The 23,169-nt window shown below is 43.0% G+C and overlaps 1 protein-coding gene and 1 long non-coding RNA gene across 6 annotated transcripts in view; both read right to left on the bottom strand.

Moving 5' to 3' along the window:
* LOC149747996 (uncharacterized) overlaps positions 1-23,163 on the bottom strand; it is a 74,132-nt gene extending 50,969 nt beyond the window's left edge. Inside the window, exon 1 of the long non-coding RNA XR_016394925.1 lies at positions 1,831-23,163. This is a non-coding gene — a long non-coding RNA (uncharacterized LOC149747996). The remainder of the gene's footprint in view (positions 1-1,830) is intronic.
* The window catches only part of DIP2B (DIP2 acetate--CoA ligase B (putative)), a 239,195-nt gene that overhangs the window by 215,795 nt on the left and 231 nt on the right, over positions 1-23,169 (bottom strand). The window lies entirely within an intron of this gene.

Here is a 23,169-nt window from a genome sequence, read left to right as displayed (position 1 = left end):
AAATAAGTACTCCTTTGAACCTGCCCTTGTTCTTTAATTCATTTTTCCCAACTTCAAACTAAGAAGCCTACAGACTCATTGCTTCTGTGTCCTCATCACTTTTTCAGGTAGCCTCTGGTCCAGCCACAGGACTGGAACTGACTAATCCAATCATCTGTATTCCCTCATCTAATTCTCCTAACCTCTCTGTAGCTTTAACATAGTTGAGTATTTACCTCCATAAAAGCCACTTACTACGCACCCCAGTACACCTCCTATTTCTGCGATCACCTCTGGCAGCCTGGATGACTCTTCTTTCTCCTCTAGCTTCCTAAATACAGGCATTCCCCCTTAGCTTCATTTTTCACTTTCCCTTTCAAAGATCTGACTCACCCTGATGAACCTCATGAAGATGATGCTCAAATCCTCCAACCGCTCCAGGATACAAGTCACCATTTCTAACTGCCTATTGGAACAGTCTACCTGAATGTCCTGCCAGTGCCACAGATTCCGTCATGTCCAAAATTATATTCATCATCTTCTCCCCAAACCAGCACCTCAGGTATTTCTACGTATAACATAAACATTCTCCCATTACCCCAAATTAAAATCTGGGCCATCTTTGACTCTGCTGTTACCTATTTCCTCACATATTACCTTTCTTCCCCTCGATGTTTTACAATAAGGAAAGTAAAGACGAATAAGACATGATTTCCAGCCTCTGGGAAGGATAAACAGAAATGTAAGGGGGGACTTCCCTGGTGGTGCAGTGGTTAAGAATCCACCTTACAATGCAGGGGACATGGGTTCGATCCAGGTTCTATCCCTGGTCGGGGAACTGAGATCCCACATGCCGTGGGGCGACTAAGCCCGTGCACCACAACTACTGAGCTCGTGCACCTCAACTAGAGAGCCCGCGTGCTGCAAACTACAGAGCCCATGCGCCCTGGAGCCTATGCGCCACAACTAGAGATAGAAAACCCACACACCACAACTAGAGAAGCTCATGCAGCACAACTAAGAGCCCACGCGCTGCAACAAAAGATCCCCCATGCCTCAACGAAGATCCCTCATGCCACAACCAATACCAGCCAAAAATAAATAAATAAATAATAAATAAATCTTAAAAAAAAAAAGGAAAGAAACGTAAGGGAACACAGGCATTACCAAAGATAAACACGCAGGATGCTGAGGTTGGGGAGGCATAGAGGGACAAAGGGAAGAGGAGATGCATTAGGAGGGGAATCTGATAAGCTGTAACTTGTAAGAGTCAGAATGAAAGTTCCATCCCCTAAGCCTCACTAGACCAAAATGATAACAGCACACACCCTGGATAATTAAATGTATATCTCACTTTAGGAAAATTCAATATATAAGTTTTGACTGAATGAATATAAATTAGGCAACTGATGATTCTCATTATACATGGATTTCCTTTAAATAATAACTGTCTTAATGAATTTAAAATATCAACAGGATTTCCTCAGGAATTCCCTGGCGGTCCAGTGGTTAGGGCTCTCCTTCCACTGCAGGGGGGATCCAGGTTTAATCCCTGGTCGGGCAACTAAGATCCCATGTGCTGCGCGGTGTGTCACGGCCAAGGGAAAAAAAAAAAAAAAAAAAAAAAAATATATATATATATATATATATGTGTGTGTGTATGATTTTTTCTTCATACATTTTCCTAAACCATACTCACAGGTCACCTCAGGAATTAAGAGCTGGAAAGAACTAGATTCCCTCATCTAGCCACTTCATCTCCCAGCGGCCAGGAAAGGTTAAATGATTTGCCTGAGGTCACAAAGAAATAGCAGAAATGGGACCAGAACCCAGTGACCTTTTCCCTGTTACCTCACTCACTGCCTCTGACATGCCTCATCTCAGAATGCTTTCCCAGTTGATTCCTGTAAAAGGCAACAAAAATGACAATCTGTAAAGAGGGTCCAGACGTCAGGTCTCTTTCAAAAGTCTTCAACATGTTCTCTTAGACACACACACACACACACACACACACACACACAACATAAATTCCAGGAAAATAGGGATCTGGCTATAACTTAGTTCTCTGTAAAAATGAGAAACAGGTCCTCAGCTTGTTGATGCCAAATTGACCTGAAGACTCTCTTGTCCCCTAGGTTCTCCCCCAAAGGCTGATAAAGTCATTCTTCTTCCCCCAAATAAAGGCCTAACTGGAGTTCTAACTATTCAACTAATGGCTAAAAAACTTAGAATTGGGGGGAATGAGGTGGAGGCACATAGGGTTTCCCCCCATTCCCCATCAGAACTGGGATGGCTTGCAGCAAGGGTCCCCAACCCCCGGGCTGCTGACTGGTTCCGGTCCACGGCCTGTTAGGAACCGGGACGCAAGCAGGAGGTGAGGGGTGGGCGGGCGAGCGAAGCTTCCTCTGCTGCTCCCCATCACCCCCATTCCACCTGAACCCTCCCCCCACCCCATCTGTGGAAAAATTGTCTTCCACGAAAGCAGTCCCTGGTGCCAGAAAGATTGGGGACCACTGGCTTAGAGAAAATGAATTCTAAGTACTGAGCCAACTGAGACGATACCAAGTTCCAATTAGCATGTCTTAGTCAACCTCTGATTTCACCTCCTGTCAAGAAAAAAAAAGGTACTTCTCTCCATCTCCAAAAATTGACAGGTGCTTTTTACATCATAAACCTGCCTTCCCTGATAGGGCAATTAAATAAGTGATTAGAATTTGCAACTTGTTCTAAGCAAAACCCCTTTAACTCTTAGAATCAGATCCCTTTCTGAAAGATCCTCTGCTCATTTTATAGGGAACGTGTTTTAACATGTGAGAAATCCAAGAACAGAAGTAGCCAGGACTCAAGTTCAACTCTAACCTGCCTCATGCTGCTTAGCTATCAGAGACTAATTTGCAATAATGGCCACTAAGGTTAATAGCAAAAGACAAAAACAAAATTTGCTTCGCTGGGTTATTTAATTTCAACGGAAGTCTAGAAGACTAAAAGACCCATCCTTACTACTCTAGTTTCCCTTTCAGAAAGTTTCTGAGAAGTAAGTAGTCTTGAACTCGAATAGACTGAAAATAGAGAATTCTGAACAAGTGAAGCTTTATTACTAAACAATTGCTAATTAAAATAAAATGGACACTTTAATATTCTTTAAATTAATTCTAGCTAAAGCCTGATGTAGTAAATAAATATGGTCATGTCTTGTTCTTCATGACTCGCTGCGACACTCTCATATCCTTTCTCACTACTACCTGTGCTTCTAAACAGACAAATCATTTCAGATAACAGGTTTGTCAAAAGTTGGGAAAGCAGTTTCCTATCAAATGAATCAGAAATAAATCACTGGAAAACCAGCCTGGTTAGAACCAGAAGAGTTACTAACAATGAGTGACTCTACCTCCCTCAAGGCTCAGGTTTCAGTTCATTTTATCTCAAAGAGGAGCTTCATGCACTGCCTCTCCTCCCACTTCCCCATGATCCAAGGACAGTCTCCTGCTGACAGAAGGTTCCTGGGGCAGGGTGAAATGGCGTGCACAGTGTGTGTGGATCCCTCCTCCCAGCTCCCAGCCACTCCCTGCATTCCCGTCTGAAACTTGAGACCTCTTGTCTCACCTACTTACTCATCCCCTGGGTGCATCCTTACCTCATCTACCCTTTATATCACCGACCACAACCTTGTGTGTGCCTACAGTTACCTGTCTGTGACTCTCCCCATAAGCATAACTGCTTAAATAGGGGTGGCTTTTTTGTATGTCTTCACAAAATGTTTTCCAAGGATACACACATGATACTCATTCTTAATTTATTTTTAACTCAGAGAATACTCATAAGACCATCAGGAGAGAACTCCCTCAACTTCCTCCTCCACCACCTGTGAACATCTACCTCTGCTCCCATCCATTCCTCCTTTCCTTCAGTTTCAGCAGAAAAGGAGCCACTCCTGGTATCCTGGATAGTCACTCCAGAGGGGCTTGGAATCTCAAACTTTCCTGACTCATGGAGACCACGTTCCATCACATCCTTTCTCCTCTAGACCTTCAAACTTTCCTCTCCAAGACCTCTTACCCTTCCACCCTACAAATGAACATGCTCAAGTCTCTCCCATCTTAACATAACTCATTAATTCAGCCACCAAATATTTATTGAGCACCTACTAGGTGCCAGGAGCTCTCTTCTACCCTGGAGATATAGCAGTGAATAAAATGAAGTTCCTGCCCTCGTGCAACTTACTTTCCAGTGGGAGAGAAAGAGGAGGTGAATGTATAAGCATCCTAGCTACTGTTCTCTCCTCCACTTCACAGAGCCAGGCTCGCAAAAGCAGCGCGGGCAGCCTGCCTCTACTTCCTCTCCCGCCTTGGATGCCTCATCCTCTCCGGACAGGTTTGCAGTCCCCACCCCCAACACCACTGAAACAGCTCAAGCAAAGGTCACCAGCAGTGGCCTCCTCCACCGGTAAATCTGGACGGCATTTCCCAGTCTACTCTTAAACTCTCTTGCAGCGACAGGCACTTCTTGAAATTCCCTGCTGCTTTGCTCTTCTCCTCCCTCTTTGTCATACCTCTGACAGTTTCTCAGGTTCCTTTCCTTCAGCCTCCCCCCTTAAATGGCAGCACTTCCAGAGCTCTCTGTTTAGCCTCTTCTCACTCGCTGTGCTCCTCTCAGACCACCTCAGTCATGCCCGTGGGCCTCACTGCCAGTGATGGCCACTCGGGAGAACTGAAGGTGTGTCATCAGGACAGGCCTTTCTAAAGAGCTCCACACACACATAGCCAACTGCCTGCTACGCACCTTCACCCGCATGGCCCAAAGACCCCTCCAATTCAGGAACACTGAATTTATCTCCTCCCGTACTCCAAACTGTTCTTCTGCTATTCCTTGTACTAGAAAATGGTGCCCTCTTTCCCTCAAGACGCTAAGCCAGAAATTTAAGTTTCTTAGGCGTCAACTTAGGTTCTTCCAACACATCACACGCTCTCCTCTTCTACACGAGTCTCATCGATTCTCCTTAAACACCTCTTTTCATTCCCTCTTCCCCAATCCCACTGCAGAGGCCACCAGCTCGTTTCAGTAGCCACCTTGTAACTCTCCCTGTCCTGTCTTGCCCTCTTGCCCTGTTCTTATCTACTTAAGGTATTTCGCATTGTATTCTATGTGAATGGTGACCCTTGACTGTGTGACACAGGAGCCTGAAACCATCCTCCTCTAGGCTGATCTCCACCAAATACGGATGTCATCCACTCCTGCTTACAATTCCTCAATGCTTCCCCATGACCTATATGGGTGCTTTTTAAACTTTCACCCGAAGAAAGTGATGGGGGGGAATGGAGGGTCTAGAAGAGGCACAGCCTGAAAAAGCCAGCAACTAAGGCAAAATGTATTATTTTTTTATTTAAAAAGTTAAAATTATATTTTATCTTGGATTTTAAATCCTGTATTATAATATATTCATGTTTTAATGTAGCAATAATTTCCCCCAAATTCAATTAAATGGATACCCCAAGAAGATTCTTGTACCATGTTTATCCTACAGTTTTGAGTACCCTGGCACATTTCCTACTGAGAAGCAAGAACCTACGAGATAAAATTTAAGATTCTAAGACCTACCCACCTGTCCAGGCTTATTGGACCTACTGAGCTTACTCTTTATGCTCTAGCAATGACTACTAAATCATCGTAATTCCTCCAACATACTCCAGTGATTCGCAAACCCATGTCTTTCTCCAAACCTAAACTATCCTCCTCCCTGGTCTGTCCTCCCACCAAACTCCTATTCAACTGATGACTCTGAGCCTGAGCGATACTCCTCCCCAGAAACAACATAGGTACGTGAACGCCCTTTGCCTGAGCACCCTCAGTATTTGTACATGCCTTCCTTATGGCATTTATTATGCAATAAAGATACTGTTTGCAGTATCTTATCTCTGCAAAAAACGACAAAAAACTACTGCCAGGGGCTTCCTGGCTGGGCACTGTTCTAATCAGGTATTTTCATGTATTAACTAATTTAATTCTCACATCAATCCTGTAAGGTTGATAGCATTCTTAACCACATTTCATAGGTATGGAAGCAGACAACTAAAACTGACTGCGGGGCTTCCCTGGTGGTGCAGTGGTTGAGAGTCCGCCTGCCGATGCAGGGGACGCGGGTTCGTGCCCCGGTCCGGGAAGATCCCACATGCCGCGGAGCGGCTGGGCCCGTGAGCCATGGCCGCTGAGCCTGCGCGTCTGGAGCCTGTGCTCCACAAGGCGAGAGGCCGCAACAGTGAGACGCCCACATACCACCAAAAAAAAAAAAAAAAAAACGGACTGGGGCAGGGGGGTGGGGGGGAAGGCAGGAAAGAATCCCTACCTCTAATGAAAAACTCTTTTTTCTACAATTGCAAGGAAAAGTTAGAAGATAATCAAATCAAATTCAGAATTCTGAGCAATTTACTACTTCTGTCAATGGTGATCTCTGGTTGATAAACATATAATACTTTAGTCTTGTTTTCAACATGATAATCATCTAAATCATATTTCTTTCAACCCTTGCTGAAATAGGATAATATTAATTATTAAGATGTTTCACAAGTTCTATTTCTCAGCCACAAAGATAAACTTCAAGTTGATGACAGAATAATAAATAAATGGAATATTTGAGATTTTTATTATATTTATCCTATGTGTAAAATTACAATAAATTTAGTGTCCGAACAACACCTTGGACACAGGTACTCAAAGAGGCACCTGAGAGAAAACATTGGGACCTAAAATAAAAGTGTCGTATGCATACAGGTAGCCATGTTACGGGTGGCCTATGAATGCCCTCAGAAGTCTAGCTGGCCACACAATTTGCATAAACTACGATAAACTGTCCAAAGGTGGGACAGTTCAACAAACCAAATACTTACCATATGGCTAAATAGTTCACTTCCCTGGTTTTCCAACATTTTGGAAAAGATGTAATGTGGCCAAGAAAAGATGTTGAAAAACCAAACATGGGAAATATTTAGTTTTTCCCAACCAGGACTGACCAGTTAAACCAAAACGAGGTTGCTTCCACTATCTATTCTACAGAAAAACTCACCCAATGAGCTTACACCTCAGATCAGATCCTGTGAGTAATACAGCTGGTCAAGGTAGAGGAAAAGGGAATCGACACACAGGCAAGTACAAGTCAACACAGAAGCGGATGTCCCTCCATGCGGGGAGCAGAGGTACTCGGCGGCCTGGCTCCAGCTCTGGCTCTCATGCAAGCGCTCTACCAGGCTTGGCACTGCATCTTCTATACACTTCTGCATAATAAATATCAGCTGAACTGAAATGTATGGGCCAAAGAGCCAGGCCCGCTGATAAAATGGAAAGTTGTCACACACCACCCAGCTGTAAAAGTCACATGGAAAATCAGAGCGTGCAGATAAATAGGTGAAGGAAACAAAGGAAAAACAAACATGAGAAACTAACCGAATGCCAGGAAACATCATGGGCCCCTGAGTTCCAGCCCTGGCCAGCTTCCACAGGGGTCCCTGTCCCTTCCCAGCAGAGGCCCTGGGACAGAGCCGACATTTCTTTACTCTGTAAAGCTATCACCATCTAAGGAATCCTGTTGGAATCTTCTCCCTGCAAAGTCCATCTATTCGCGAACAAGTGTCTACTGAGTGTCTTCTATTCTAGGTCCTGGCATCCAGCAGGGAGCAAGGCAGCAAGGCCTCTCACAGAACTAACATTTTACTGGAATCAGATAATAAATACACAAACAAGATCATTTCAAATGGTGGTATTAAATAGAAAATTTTAAACAGAAAAAAAAAAAAAAGATGAGGGCTTCCCTGGTGGTGCAGTGGTTGAGAATCTGCCTGCCAGTGCAGGGGACATGGGTTCAAGCCCTGGCGCAGGAAGATCCCACATGCCACGGAGCAACTAAGCCTGTGTGCCACAACTACTGAGTCTGCACTCTAGAGCCCGCAAGCCACAACTACTGAAGCCCACTGGCCACAACTACTGAAGCCCTCACACCTAGAGCCTGTGCTCCACAAGAGAAGCCACCACAATGAGAAGCCCACGCACCATAACGAAGAGTAGCCTCGTGCACCATAACTAGAGAAAGGCGGCGCACAGCAATGAAGGCCCAACACAGCCTAAAATAAATAAATAAATAAATAATCACTTTGACTTCAAAATAAATAAATAAAAAGATGAGATCGGGAAAGTGGGGAGGAGCTGCTCATTTAAACTCAGCAGTCAGGGAAGGCATCTCTGAGAAGGTCACTTTTGAGCTGAGACAGAAAGGAGGCAAAGTTGCCAGCCAAGCACAGCACTTGGAGCAGAGCATTCTCAGCAGAAGAAAAGCAAGAAACAAGGTCTGGAGGCAGGAACAAGCATGGTTTGTTCAAAGGAGAGAAAAAGCCTCACCATCCTCAGGTTTCTGTTCGAGTGCCATCTTATGATGAAGTCATCCCTGACTCCCTACTTTAAATTGTATTCACTGACCGGCCCCAGTATTCTCTATTGCTCTTCATGATTTTTCTCCACTGAAATTTTTACCATCTGACAGGCAATAGAAATTACTTATTAATTTCTGTCTATTCCTACAGAACGTAAGCCCCTTAAGGGCAGGGATTTTTGTTATTTTAATCACTGCCGTATTGCCTGTACCTATGTGGCATAAAGTAGGCACTCAGTAAATAGTAGCTAAATAAATAAAAAGGAAAAGAAAAGAGAAAGGGAGGGAGGCAGAGAAAGAAGGAAGAGAGGAAAAGAATGAGAGGGAAAAAAGAAAAGGAGAGAGGGAGGAAAAGAGAAAGGAGGGAAAGAAGAGTCAGCCAGTGTGGCTGAAGCAAAGTAGATGAGGGAACAGGAGTGCTGGCCTTGTAGACCATGGAACAGGAGCTGGAATTTTATTTTACTTTTTTTTTTTTAATTTTATTTATTTTTGGCTCCATTGGGTCTTCCTTGCTGCACGCGGGCTTTCTCTAGTTGCAGCGAGTGGAGGCTACTCTTTGTTGCGGTGCATGGGCTTCTCATTGCGGTGGCTTCTCTTGTTGCAGAGCACAGGCTCTAGGCGCGCGGGCTTCAGCCGTTGCAGCGCATGGGCTCAGTAGTTGTGGCTCATGGGCTCTAGAGCACAGACTCAGTAGTTGTGGTATGCGGGCTCAGTAGTTGTGGCTCGCAGGGTTAGTTGCTCCGCGGCATGTGGGATCTTCCTGGACCAGGGATCAAACCCGTGTCCCCTGAATTGGCAGGTGGATTCTTAACCACTGTGCCACCAGGGAAGTCCCTGGAATCTTATTTAAAAGACAGAAATCCACTGAAGGAAATTCAATGGCAGGGAAGCAACATGATCTAATTTGTATTTTACAGAGCTGACTGTAGCTGCCATGTGGAAAATAGGTTAGAGAGAAAAAAGCAGGGACACGAGATAAGGCACTATGAAGCTACAGATGAGGTAACAGAGGCAAGGTGATGATCGGCAGTGATCAGTGATGGAAAAGCAGATGCGAGGGTACTTCTCAAGGTAGCACCAAAAAGACTTACTGATGGACTAGATATGGGCCGTTGGATTGAAGAAAAGAGAGGAGTCAAGAATGTGCCAGTTATCAATTTATTGCTTCTCAGCTCCAAATCACCCCTTCATGGCCTGCTCTGTGAAAATTAAGATGAACCCTTTAAATATTTTTCCTTTGCCAGATGCCACAATATTAAGCTTTGTTTTTAGAGGCACTGGAAAGACACTGCAGGAGGAATGGTTCCAGTGTGCTCCTCTTGGCAGGATAAATAGAGTATCAAGGATAAATACAACATCAGTATTTCTGATGTCCTATGGAGCCCTGGCCAACTTATTTTAAGATCTTTTGTTAATTTGAGACAATTGGAAAGAAAGCTAGTCTAAGCTTGCAAAACCTTCATGTTTTTATAATTATGTTTCTTACATATACAAGGATTGGGGTACTTTATTGTTTGCTCATCCTTATTCACATGCTGATACCACACTGCTTTGAGTATGATCATTTTAGAATCTGTTTCAATACATGGTAAAGCAAGGACCACCTCACTATTCTGTGCCTAAATATTCTTGGCTATTCTAAAACATTTATTCTTCTATCTGAACACAGATTGTTTTACCTATTTCCCCACCACCAAAAGAATTCTCCACTGGAGTTGTAATTAATTTCCATTAAATTTACATCTATTTAGTTTTCCCATCCAGGAACATGGTATATATTTCCATTTTTTTCAGATCATCCTTAATCTTTTACCATTTTCTTCACACAGAGCCTGCGCCTTTCTTGTGATACTTTCCCTTAAGTATTTTACAATTTTTTTAGCACTAGTATAAATGAAGTATTCTTCTCCTCACAAAGGCAGTTCATTGCCATACTTCCCCTGCCAACATCTCAATGATACCAAAGAATGCTTTTAGTTCCCACTCACCACACACTACCCTGTCCTGCGATGTCCAAGTTTTGCTGGAATCATTTAGAATATTTCCTTCAGACGGCAAGGTTTTCTCTTTCAACATGTGTCTTCAATTTCAAAGATCCTTACTTAGCATTTATATTACACATTCCTTATCACTCTCAATATACGTAATTATATTGATATATATATTATATGTAACATAGAGTAACAATAATATATGATATATATATATATATATTTCAAAGTCCACTGTCTATCACTGTTTCCTCTCCTCTTCCTACTTTGGAAGGAGGAGAGGAAATATTATTTGTTTGATTAGAGTATACTGTCCAGATTAGAGTCTACGGGTGACATAATGTGAATCCTTGCACACCCACACAGAGCTTTCTTCTCCCTGAAAGGTGAATAGTATCTAGACTGCCTACAAGGTTTCTGGAGTGGACCTTTTCTCTAAATAGTCTGCTTCTTCCACTAACACTACAGTGATGCAAATGAGGACAGTCTGTTTTGTGGTAGTTTTAACTTTTTCTTTTGTATCTTTATCTTCTTTTGAATGTTTCTAACCTTTTCTTTTCTTTTGAATCTTTATCTTTCTATCTAGGAACTTACTTGTAGTTTTTTTTTGTCTTTACCACTGAATTCAAGAATTTTATCAGAATATGCCTAGGTTTGTGCCTTTTCTCATCGATCTTGCCTGGAACACAGTGAACTCATTCAATCTTCAGTCTTTTTCAATCTTTTTTTGGCTCAGGGAATTTTTCTTCTATTACTTATTCCTCCTTCTAAAATTCTTGTTATCTGCATTTTTGGTTTCCTGGACCTACCCTCCAAGTCCTTCGACTTTCATGAGTTCCCATTCCAACTCTCAGTATTTTTGTTCTAAGCTTTGAAATTGTTATTTTACTTGAACTGAGTTTTAAAAAAAGAGGGCAGCAGAGATGTGCTCAAACTGCCATTTTCCCAGAATCATTTCAAATGGGGTTGTTTAAATGCTATCTTATCACTCAAGTATAAAATAGTTTCTACGTGCTCACTCAAAAGACAATTACTTTAAATTAATATTTTTAAAGCCCAAACAGCTATTTGTTGAGAAGTTACTAGACTGAAAGCTCCTTGAGAGCAGGGTATCTGCCTCCTATGTATCTCTCACCCTCTCAATAGATCTTGTAAATAAATGTGCTCAATACATCTTTACTGATATATTGATATGTTTAGCACCTTACAAGTTCCCAAAGGTAGAAGACCTTGTCATTACACTCACAAAACCTAAAGTCTAACTGAGGAGGCAAAAACAACATAAACAAAACAAATAAACAGCTGTCAGTTAAGTGTTAAACTGTCACTGAATACAACAATAGCTTAAAAATAGAAGAGATTAATAAGGACTAAAGTAGTCAGTTGGTTTCATGATGAAAGGACATCAACCAGGCCGTGAAACCACAGGTAAATTTTACTAGGAGAAAAGGTAGTCCTGACAAAGAAAACAGTCGCTGCAAAGGCATAGAGATGAGAATGAGCCAGTCAGGAAAAAGAGGGAGGAAACCAGTCTGACTGTAATAGAAGAGTCTGTCAGACACTACTAAGGAAATAAGAATAGATAAGGAGGCTGACGAAAAGAGTCTAGATTCATTCACTGGCTGAATAAGTACTGAAAAGCACTTATGCTGGAGGATGCTGTGTGCTGTCCTCAAGCAGCTTACAAAGGGAGATGAGAATATTTATGCAAATGATCATATAATAGCTTTAAGGTCATTTGAAAAATAACTATAATATAGGAGTAACATTACAGATTAGAGCTCAGAGAACCAACAAATGAGGAAGTTCTCTTCTAGGACTTCCCTTGGTCTCCTTGAAGAAAACGATAAGCAAAGAACCATGGGAGGAAAACTCACAAATGCTTTTGCTACACATTCAATTTAAAAATGAAAGTTTCTCCAAACCAGAAAGGAAGTCCAATAAAGTAAGAATAACAACTCTTGGGACTTCCCTAGCAGTCCAGTGGTTAAAACTCTGCATTTCCACTGCAGGGGGCACGGGTTCAATCCCCAGTCAGGGAACTAAGATCCCGCATGCCATGCAGCGCAGCCAAAAAAAGAATGACAACTCTTTACAATTTTAAGACAGGAAAAAATTGTAACTATGTATGATGACAGATGTTAATGAGATTTATTGAGGTGATCATTTCCCAACATATAGAAATATCAAATCATTATGTCATACTCTGGAAACTAATATAACGTTGTATGTCAATTATACCTTGATTTAAAAAAAAAAAATTAAGACAGCCTGCTTGCCTCAGTCACAGATTTACTATGCAAGAAACTATCAGAAACTTCTCCTCACAGTTCCTGCTGGGTTCATTTTCATTTTTTATTTTTTATATTTTTGGCTGTGTTGGGTCTTTGCTGCTGCACGTGGGCTTTTCTCTGGTTGCGCCAAGCAGGGGTTACTCTTCGTTGCGGGCGAGGGCTTCTCATTGCGGTCGCTCCTCTTGTTGCAGAGCATGGGCTCTAGGCGCACGGGCTTCAGTAGTTGTGGCACGTGGGCTCAGTAGTTGTGGCTCACAGGCTTAGTTGCTCCGCGGCACGTGGGATCTTCCCGGATCAGGGCTCGAACCTGTGTGCCGTGCATTGGCAGGCTGATTCTCAACCACTGCGCCACGAGGGAAGCCCCTGGGTTCATTTTTAAAAAGGAGATTCAGGGCTTCCCTGGTGGCGCAGTGGTTAAGAGTCCGCCTGCCGATGCAGGGGATGCGGGTTCGTGCCCCGGTCCGGGAAGATCCCACGTGCCGCGGAGCAGCTGGGCCCATGAGCCATGGCCGCTGAGCCTGCGCGTCCGGAGCCTGTGCTCCGCAACGGGAGAGGCCACAACAGTGAGAGGCCTGCGTACCGCAAAAAAAAAAAAAAAAAAAAGGAGATTCAGTGACAAGACTGGCCAGCACTGTAATGCATTCATGCCTGACCTGAATTAAAACCCAGAAGGTTCCAGTTTATGAATAAATTGAAACATAACCCAAACATAACCTTGAAACAAGGTCCTTAAAAAGAAAGAAAAAAATCCTACAGCTGCTTTAGTTTACCCCTAAAAGCAAGAGTCCTCTGGAAAAAAAAAGGAGATATGAGAGGGCTCTTCTTTGACAAAAAATAACTCCAGAAAAATCAACTAAAGTAAATGTCATTTACAGAAATATCTACATTAATTTAAACATTAATTTTTAAATTAAACATTAAATATCCTAAGGAAAAAACAAAACAAACAAAAAACTCTTTCTGAACCAGAATGTAACCACAATACTCTATCTGTAGCCCAGAAGCTCAAGTCCAGGGCACAGTAAGGACCTTTCAAAGACGCCAGACCTGTGCATTTTCATTTAGGGCTGTCCTGTGTAGCATTCAAGATATTCTCCTTCTGGATTTTCCCCTTTCAGCTTCTCATCAACCCCATCTCAATTCAAGGAAGAAAAATCAATTTCACATCAAAATATAAGTACATAAAATTATCTCTTACTTTACAGATACGCAGTCTTAAAGGATTTTACCCAATATCTTTTGCTCTTTTTAGAAAAGAAGAAGTCACACCCTTCCAGAAGTCAAGCTGATATAAATGAAATCCTCCAAATATATGTTGGAGTGCTGGTTCTGGCAAAGCAAGGTCAAAAATAACCAACGTCACTCCAACTGCTATCCATTTCTCTTAGAATAGGATAGAACATTCCCATTCTTTTCTCTCTGGGGAGCCCTACCTCCCAAACTCCAAAGACAGAAGCTGTATCCTAAGAAAAGTGGGGCCCAATAGTTAAGATGGAAAAGAATTTTGCTGAATTACTTGAAACGTGATTCGGGGAGATGGAGGCAGTGTGGAAACACCGTGGGGTTTGGAGCCAAGTTGAGGTGGGTTCCAACCCCAGAGCACTTTACCTTCAGGCTTCACGTTCCTTAACAAGTCTCTACAGAATGGAAATGACACACCTATCTTTAGGAGTTGTTAGGATTAGAAGCACACTTCAAAGACTTGTCCAAGATCATACAGTAAGCAGCAGAAACAGTTCTAAATGATTCAAGTGTGTTCTCTCCCCTTTGCCATTCACTTCAGAAGGTTACTGTTCCTGGTAGGGAAAAAGGGAAAGATCAGGTCTGTGTGAGGGCAGGAGCTGGCACACCCTTTGTTCCACTCAAGGTTCAGTTGCTTTTTGCTAGCTCAGTTCCCTCATCACCATGACAACAGCAGCAATTTATTCAGCACCTACTTACTGGTCAGGCAGGATATATAAAGTGCTAAGCACAGGGCCTGTTACATAATAAGCACTCAATAATTGATGGCTACTTATACAGAGATCTTAGCTTCTTAAGAGAGCTTAGGAAAGGCTGGCTTCTTACAGGAAATTGAGTGGAACAGAAGTTAAAGAGACAGAAAAAGGGGAAGAACATGCCAGAGTGGGCATTTCTCAGAGAAAGGCAACGTGTACAAAGGAATGGAAGTGAAAAAGCACCATGTATGTATTCAGGGAAATACAAGTCATTCGGCATGGCTAGAGAAGACAGCAAAAACATGGAAGGCGCGGGGAGCGGGGCTAAAAAGGCAGGCAGGCAGGTCTTGTTACACAAAGGATGCCTGGAGTTTATCCTGTGGATTGGGGAAGCCAGTGAAAATTTTTCAACAGGGAAAAGGACACAATTAGATCTGTGTTTCAGAATGATCAATTCCATCACAGAATAGAGAAGGATGAACTGAAGAGAGAAGAGACTGAAGGCAGGCAGACGAGTTAGGAGACTACTGTAATGGTCTCAGCAGAAGATGGTAAGAGCTTAAACAAAGGCTGAAACAATGGGAATGGAGGGGAGGAAGCAGAATCAACAGAACTTGGTGACTCATCAGAAGTTAAGGATGACCCCCAAGTATTTGCGGAGCAGAAACAAGGAGTACAGTTTTGGACCTACTAAGTTACAGTTGTCTGGGGAGAATAAATGGGATGTCTGGAGCAGAGAGGAGTCAGGGCTAGAGATACAGACTAGGGAGTCATCTCCCAGCCTTGACAGCCGAGGCCCTGGGCATAGATGAGATCAGTCAGCAAGTGTCTGTGAAGTGAGATGAAGGCTAATGACAGATACCAGGAACACCCACACCAGGAGGAAGAAAGAGAAAAAGAAGCCCAAAGGAGAGGAGAAGGAATAGGTAGGGAGCTGGAAGGAAATTATACCATAAAAGCTAAGGAAGGAGGGAGTTTTATAAAGATACTGGTCCACAGCATCCAATGCTGCGGAGAAAGATGTGGGTACTTTTCAGTCTAAATCAGAAGTCACTGGTGGCCTTGGAGACCTTTTTTTCAGAGGCTTGATGAGACAGAAGCAACGGACTGAGGAGTGAGCAAAGGTAAGAAACAAAATAAAGGAAATGTAGGCTCTACTTTCTAAGATCTATGAGGGGGAGTGAACGCTAGCACACGAAAGCAAATAGGTTCCAATACAAGATCGCGGGAAGATACTTTTCTTAAGATGGGAGAAACTTCAGCGTATCTATAGGCTGAAGGGAGGGGGCCAAGAGCCAAGTGTTAAGTGAGAGGCTAAAGATGAGAGGAAAAAACAAAGACAAAAGACTACAAGTGAATAGATGGATCAATAAAGTAAGATCCCAAGATCCCAGAAGAGGAGAAGGGATGAGGACTGAGATCATAGTCACAGGGACACACTGCAGAACAGGAGGGGGACAGTTCTTCCTCTGAGGAAAGAAGGAAGGAGGATACGGGTGGGAACTGATATAGGTAAGTTTGTGAGTGTTGAGGAGGGATGCTGAGGGAGTCTGGCGTTCCTTACAGGCTAGTAAGAATGAAGAGTGGTAGTACACAGATTTGGTTCTTGCTTCACAGTCCTCTTTGAGAAACTGATGAAAGCTGGAGACTCTGCTCCCCAAAAAGGCACATAAGCACTCACACTCACAATTCTACACACGGCTTTAGAGTTTCCAGGTCCACTAAAGCCAACCCGTGTATCCAAAGATTCTGTCAGCTGTGATGCTATAAAATTCCAAAGAAATGGCCTTTCAGAAAATATTTTATTCATAGAAGAGCATCCACAAGGGAAGGCAACTTATTCATTATAAACACAAATATACGAAAACTCTTACTTAAATGTCCATGACATAGTCCAAAAAAAGTTGGACTAGACTTCACTGGTGGCGCAGTGGTTAAGAATCAGCCTGCCAATGAAGGGGACACGAGTTCGAGCCCTGGTCCAGGAAGATCCCACATGCCGCGGAGCAACTAAGCCCGTGTACCACAACTACTGAGCCTGGGCTCTAGAGCCCGCGAGCCACAACAACTGAGCCCGCACACCACAACTACTGAAGCTGCGCACCTAGAGCCCATGCTCCGCAACAAGAGAAGCCACCACAATGAGATGCCCGCGCACCGCAACAAAGAGTAGCCCCCGCTCACCACAACTAGAGAAAGCCCGCACACAGCAACGAAGACCCAACGCAGCCAAAAATAAATAAATAAATAAATATTTTTAAAAATAAAAACTAAAATAAAGACAATGAGCGACAGAGCCTTGGATTTAGCAACGCCTTTAGATAAAAATAGTATTTTTAAAAGATAAAAGATCCATCTAGAGCTGACCCTTAGGTCTAAAGATAGAGGACTGAACAAGGCTGGTGGTAAATGCAACTTAAAGGAAAAATGGATGCAAGAAAACTTTTGAACGAGGAGCCAAAAGGAGTTGTTCACGAAGGACAAATGGGGGGAAAAGGAAGAGTCAAAAACCATGTGAAGGTTGAGCATCCACACGTGCCTTTTCATACATAGCTGGAAGACGCTTGAGTCTAAGAAACCATGCTTAAATTTCAGAGCCATTTGCCAGAGCCTACAGGCTTAGAAATGCACACATGCCAGATGTCTACGTGAAACAAACCAGCTACTCTGTGCTGCTCTAGTCAACCGCTTGCACTGACACAACACGTGCTGAACTAGGGTAGAGGGTGCCGACAGGAGCAACTGATGGAGGAGTCAAGTATTACTTGCAAAAAAGAATTACACTAATTGATTCCATTCGTCACTTCACATGTAATCAAATTCCGCTAAGTAACACTAGATATTAAAAACAGCCAAGTCACTATGCATCCGTTCACTATCAGAAACAATAAAGACTACACACACCGAGCACTTACTACACGCACACACCACACTCAGCCGTTCTCCTACGATCTCATTTTAAACCTCCTTACAACTCTAATGAGGTTGTCCTTCCTTTTTTAAGAACTGAAGAACTAAAACCAGGGAGGTTAGGCAGTCCATCCAAGGCCACAGGGCTAAGTGACAGCCAGGACTTGGACCCAAGCCCACCAGATGCCAAAACCCGCGCTCCTTAAATGATCATACAACCCCACCCCTTGTGCCAAAATCAAATCCCCAAGACAGGGACTCTGCTTCAATTAAAATCTGAGGTGAACAAAAATTTATCGCACTCCTAAAACAATACAAGAAAGAAATTGTTGAGCAGTTGTTTAAAAGACTTAGGAGCTTACATGGAGGTGAAATGAAAAACAATTTAAATATTTACAAAATCTATGACTGGCAAAAATGATATAAACTGTAAATGCTATAAGGTCTGGAGAAAGAGAGCTCACAGTGTTCAGGGGCAGGTTTAGAAAAAAGGTAGAAGTTCAACTAACTCTTAAAGAACTGTGAGAAATGGTGCAGACAAGCGGGAAGGAGTGTTTCAAAGACCATTCCTGATTAATCATGAAAGAGAACCATGAAGAACTATAATCATTAAAATACAAATACATGTGAAGGCCGTTTTTAGCCAATCATCTGAACTTTCAACCCTGAGGTGCTAATCCTCACAAAGGCCAGGAAAGAAGGCAGCCACCAAGGGCTGGGCTGAGAGTGAAGGGTTAAAGATTTCTCTTATTCAAAAATCCAGGGGCTTCCCTGGTAGAGAAGTGGTTAAGAATCCGCCTGTCAAAGCAGGGGACACATGTTCGTGCCCTGGTCCGGGAAGATCCCACATGCCACGGAGCAACTAAGCCCATGAGCCACAACTACTGAGCCTGCGCTCTAGAGCCCGCGAGCCACAACTACTGAGCCCGTGTGCCACAACTACTGAAGCCCACGCACCTAGAGCCCAAACTCTGAGACAGTTCAAGCCACCGCAATGAGAAGCCCACGCAATGAGAAGCCCACGCACCGCGACGAAGACACAACGCAGCCATAAATAAATAGATAAATAAATTTATAAAAAAAAAATCCAGCTCAGTGTTATGGACTGTCAAACAACAAGATTAATTTTTCAAAATACATAGAACTAGGGTGTCTAAACAAGCGCTATCCTTTACAGTAAAGTGAATCATTCTTCCAGTGAATTTGTCTGTCACTACTCTTCTGGAACTACCCTCAAAACCAGTTTACCATCATTCTAATTTTTTGACAGTTACAAATAAAACACATTTATAATCACTCTAATTTTTTCATTCACAGCTAGTTTGGACTCCAGAAGAACATCAACCAGCTTTTCTCTACTTGACACCAAGTAACCCATAAAATGAAACTCTACCCTCAAAGAATTAAAATTTGCCGCTATGAGGATTTTCAAAGGAATGTGTCACAGGCTCTGACAAGCAATTCCTAAAGATAAGCTCCAACATAAGGCGGGTATAGCCCACCAAAAATATAGATATGCAACTTTCAGAGAATAAATCACTTAGATAATGCCCAGTTTTGGTTTTTCAAAAACCCACACACCTGCCTTCCTTAATACTCCTAACACTAGGAACGACAACTCCTTAGTCATAATTTTCTGATAAAGGTGTTTCTTATGAATTAATGACTATGCTACATATTTGGGGGGAAGTGGCCCACTTTCCCATTATAAGTAAAGTAAGAAGGATTTACCAGTTTTCTAGTGGCTTAATTCCAATTGCCCACTTTGAACACTGTGAAATACAATCTCAATTCAGCATCTCCCCCTTTTCCTCTTCAACTCCCCCACCTCTGCCCAACTCCTAAAGAGGATTCACTTCAACTCCTAGGAAGCAGCTGTCTCTCTCCCCTCCACCTTCAAGGTGGACCTGTACCACTCTTTGAGGACCCTGAGATACATGATGAAATAGACAGGAGAAAGGGAGGATGTGACTGGGTTTGTTGTGTTTGTGGTCAGAGAAGTGTTCAAAAAAGAAAAGGGAGGATCTCTTCCTGTAAGCGTTATTTTATCTTAGATACCTTTCCAGTTGTCATCTTGGGACTGTTTTCAGGCACTGAAAGACTTGCACCCCTTCTAATTTGCCACAGACTGCCTTCTTTCCTTCACACTTATGACAACTTCACGAGCTAAATCACAGCCCTCTCTACCAGCATCCAGTTTTGTATTTAAGGTTCTCTGCTGTTCCTTTTTCACAACAACAAAGCAGACAGCTTCCTCTTTTCTTAGAAGGCAGTTTCTGTACAGAACCCTCATGGACTGTTTTGTCTCATGGACTGTTTTGTTGGTATTTTTAAGTGATTTCCCTACCGGACTCAGAGCTCCTTGAAAGCTAACACAGTACCATACTCACCTCTGTATCCCTAGCACATAGTAAGCAGAGAATAAATGTCTGCTGAATCAAGTGAAAGATAGATTTAAAAGAGATTTCAGAAAGAGAATCAACAAGACTCTTTGGAATTGTGGCATACAACTATTTCGTAGCATTTGCTTAGAGTAAAAATTAGAGTTAATAGCTTGTGCAATAACCGTAAAGATATTTAAATCATTCGATGGTAACAGATGCCATAATTACATGTCAGCTGAAGATAACGCACTTATTAGTGAGCAACTTTAGACAAAATACTTAACCTTTCTGAGTCTTAGTTTTCCCTTCTGTTAAACCAAAACAACAACAAAAAACTATTAACAGGTGTTAATAACATCTGTTCTACCTAATCACAAAGTTGCAGTGACACTCAAACGACATAATGCATAAGATCATGACACAAACACAATGAATTATCAGACAGATTTAAACAAATTCCCCTCATTAGTGTTATTTTATGTGCATACACTTGACTAAAACATATGACTCAAGTTCAGACAACAGAGCTTATTACCAAATACATAATAAATATAACAATACATGTGAATCATGAAAAAATTTTCAGTTATGGGAATACTTGCGGAAGCCTCCTGCCTATTCAGTTAGTCTACAGAAAAGCATGATTAGGTGTCCGTTCAATTTTAAATGATTCTCTGGACAGTGCTGGGCTGTTCTTTTTGGTGCAAAAGCAGGCAGCTTTAAGCACCAAGTCCATGGTGACCTGCCTGAATGAAGCACCAGCCACAGCACTGGGTTCTGCAACGCACTCTGCGGCAAACAGCCCAGGGTGGCACAACCTGCGTTCCGGCGCAGAGCTGGCTCATCTGCGACCAGAGCCTGCAGCTGAAAATACAGGCAAGCACAAAGAAAATTCTTTAATGGCATACAGCTCAGACGATCGCTATAATTAGGACCAACTACAGCCTGAACCTACAAAAATGAATAAAATGGAGGAATGAGTGCACCAAAGCCAACAACACACAATGAACACATAGTTAAAAGCATCTTTTTTTTTCCCCAGAAGAAAAAAGTACTTTTGTCAGAGCAGTAACCATAGAGAAAATTTTAAACAAACATAGGTCCCTTCAAAATATGGTACAGACATCACAAATAGCATGCTATAGATTTGGGGGTTGTTGGTGGTTTCAACTTCACTTGAATTCCTAAAAATGTCTACCTACTCCTCCAGTCAACCATCCTCTGTACCTTAAGCAAGAGAGACAGACAGATGGCCAAGATGCTGACACTGCAGGTCCGAGGTTTTTCAACTATATTTTTTCCCGTTTTCCATCGCTAAAAGAGATGAAATACAGGATAATGTAGTATAAACCTTTAAGAAACCAATTCAAACTCAGTTACATGCCAAAGCAAAACAACCCTGCATCAGAAAACAAACCATGCACTTGTCCTTAAAAATGTTGAAGGCTTGGCAATACAGTTTGTAGGAGTTTCACACTTTCTTGAAGGAGACAAAGGTGAGCTAATCAGTGTGAGTCCTAGAAATAGTTCCTTGGAATCATCTCTAGAAACACCCAGAGAAGTAAACGATAAAAAGCTGGAAGCAGATATATCAAGAATAAAGAGCTTCCAGGATTTCCCTTTCCGTGTAAAAGCAATCAACTCCTATTTTTAATCTCGTTCTGATGCAAACATCCAGCCAAACTTCTCTCCTTCTGGCTAATCAAAGATAGCTGATGTGATACTATAAAGTAACTTTTAAAAGTCTGACTTGAATGAAAGTCATCACGGATTGAATGACAATGCTTTAGTCCAGAAGAATGAGGTTTTTTGAGAGGCAGAACCAAGATAGCAATGCCCTAAACATTTCACAGAAACAAACTCACCCACCACAACTGATTCTGGGCACTGGCCAAAGAATAACTTCCCAACTGGTTAACTGAAAAAAAATATGCTGATAATAAAGTGCAAATGAAAACAGCACCTCCCTACACACTGGGAAAACCTAACAGGGTTATTAAAAATAATTATTTCCCTCCATGCTCAACTGGCTTTATAACACTCAAATCTACTTCTGGTTTTTCATTGTAAAGGACTGCGGGGTGGGAGAGAGAATGCCTTGATAAGTAAACAAAAAGTCAGAACTCTCCTGGGAACTTATCACATTCTTCTTTTCCAACCAACAATTTTTAATCCACTTGAAAAATGCTAGCGAAGAGGGCCTTTGGCAAAGAACTCAATAAGAATATGCAACTCTGGGGACACCACCACAGTACTGACATCAAGCTTGGAGAAAATGCTGCTTTTGTCTCAGAGGCAGCCTGTGATAAAAACAGGAACTTTGTGAAGAACTGATCACAACTGCACAAGAAGCCTGATCACATGCCCACAACAGAGCAACGTTTCTCTCATTGTTGTCCAGGGACTTCTCTAATAATAGTGGCTCGACTTATTCCATTCTTTTAATTCTCAATACCAATCCAACCCTCCTTGTAACAAACCATTAACAAAAGAAAGACGGTGCCGGCCAGGATTTGCATGTAACCGGTAGCCACCTCTCTCCTTCCCTCTTCAAAGACTGCAAAAGGTGATCAGATGCGGACAATTCAGCCCGAATACAGGCACCAGGAAAAAAAACCCTTATGACAAAGGTGTTCTAGAAGCAGCCCTGTGTGTCCCTCTCTGTGTTAATGCCACTTCTTCTGGCCTCCCTAGGACCCTCTACGGCCCACCCCGCTTCTATCTCTCTCCTGTCACTAGGGAGGCATCTCGCATTGTTAAAGAAGGAAGAAGAAATGCTGGCGGATTTCCCTTGTCTTTCTCTTTTTCTGAAGGCGGGGAAGGGGAGCTGAAACAGGCTAGGGCCCTCCCCTGGAAAAGCGTAGAGGAGAACAGGAGAAAGCTGTCAGCCACCCTGCTGGCGGCCTCACCCCCGCCCCGCCCCCACCGTGCCCCGGCGCCCGGGCAGAAGCCTGAAGCGGGAGGACACAGCTTTGTCTCGGGTTTTGGGGGGCAGGGAGCGCAGAAGCAGCCCGGGCCTGGGGAGGACCTCTCCTCCAAGCCTCTGCTCACCCCCTCCCAGGGAACACAATGAATCACACGGAAATCCACTTCCCAGGGTGAGAGAGAAGGGGAGCGACCCTTCAGAGCCCGGGCCAGATTTCCGGGACCCTCCTCCACTCTGCCCGCACGGCCACCAGGGCGCGCGGCGGGGACCTGGTCTCCCCTCGCCGCGATCCGCAGCGGCGCCCGGGCGACCGCTCCCCCCCGCCCGTCTCCTAC

This window comes from Delphinapterus leucas, chromosome 11, assembly GCF_059928025.1.
Source record: "Delphinapterus leucas isolate spDelLeu-1000000601 "Yukka" chromosome 11, BTC_Dleu_Yukka2, whole genome shotgun sequence".
In the NCBI taxonomy this organism is placed as follows: domain Eukaryota; kingdom Metazoa; phylum Chordata; class Mammalia; order Artiodactyla; family Monodontidae; genus Delphinapterus; species Delphinapterus leucas.
This window is presented reverse-complemented; position numbering and strand designations above follow the sequence as displayed.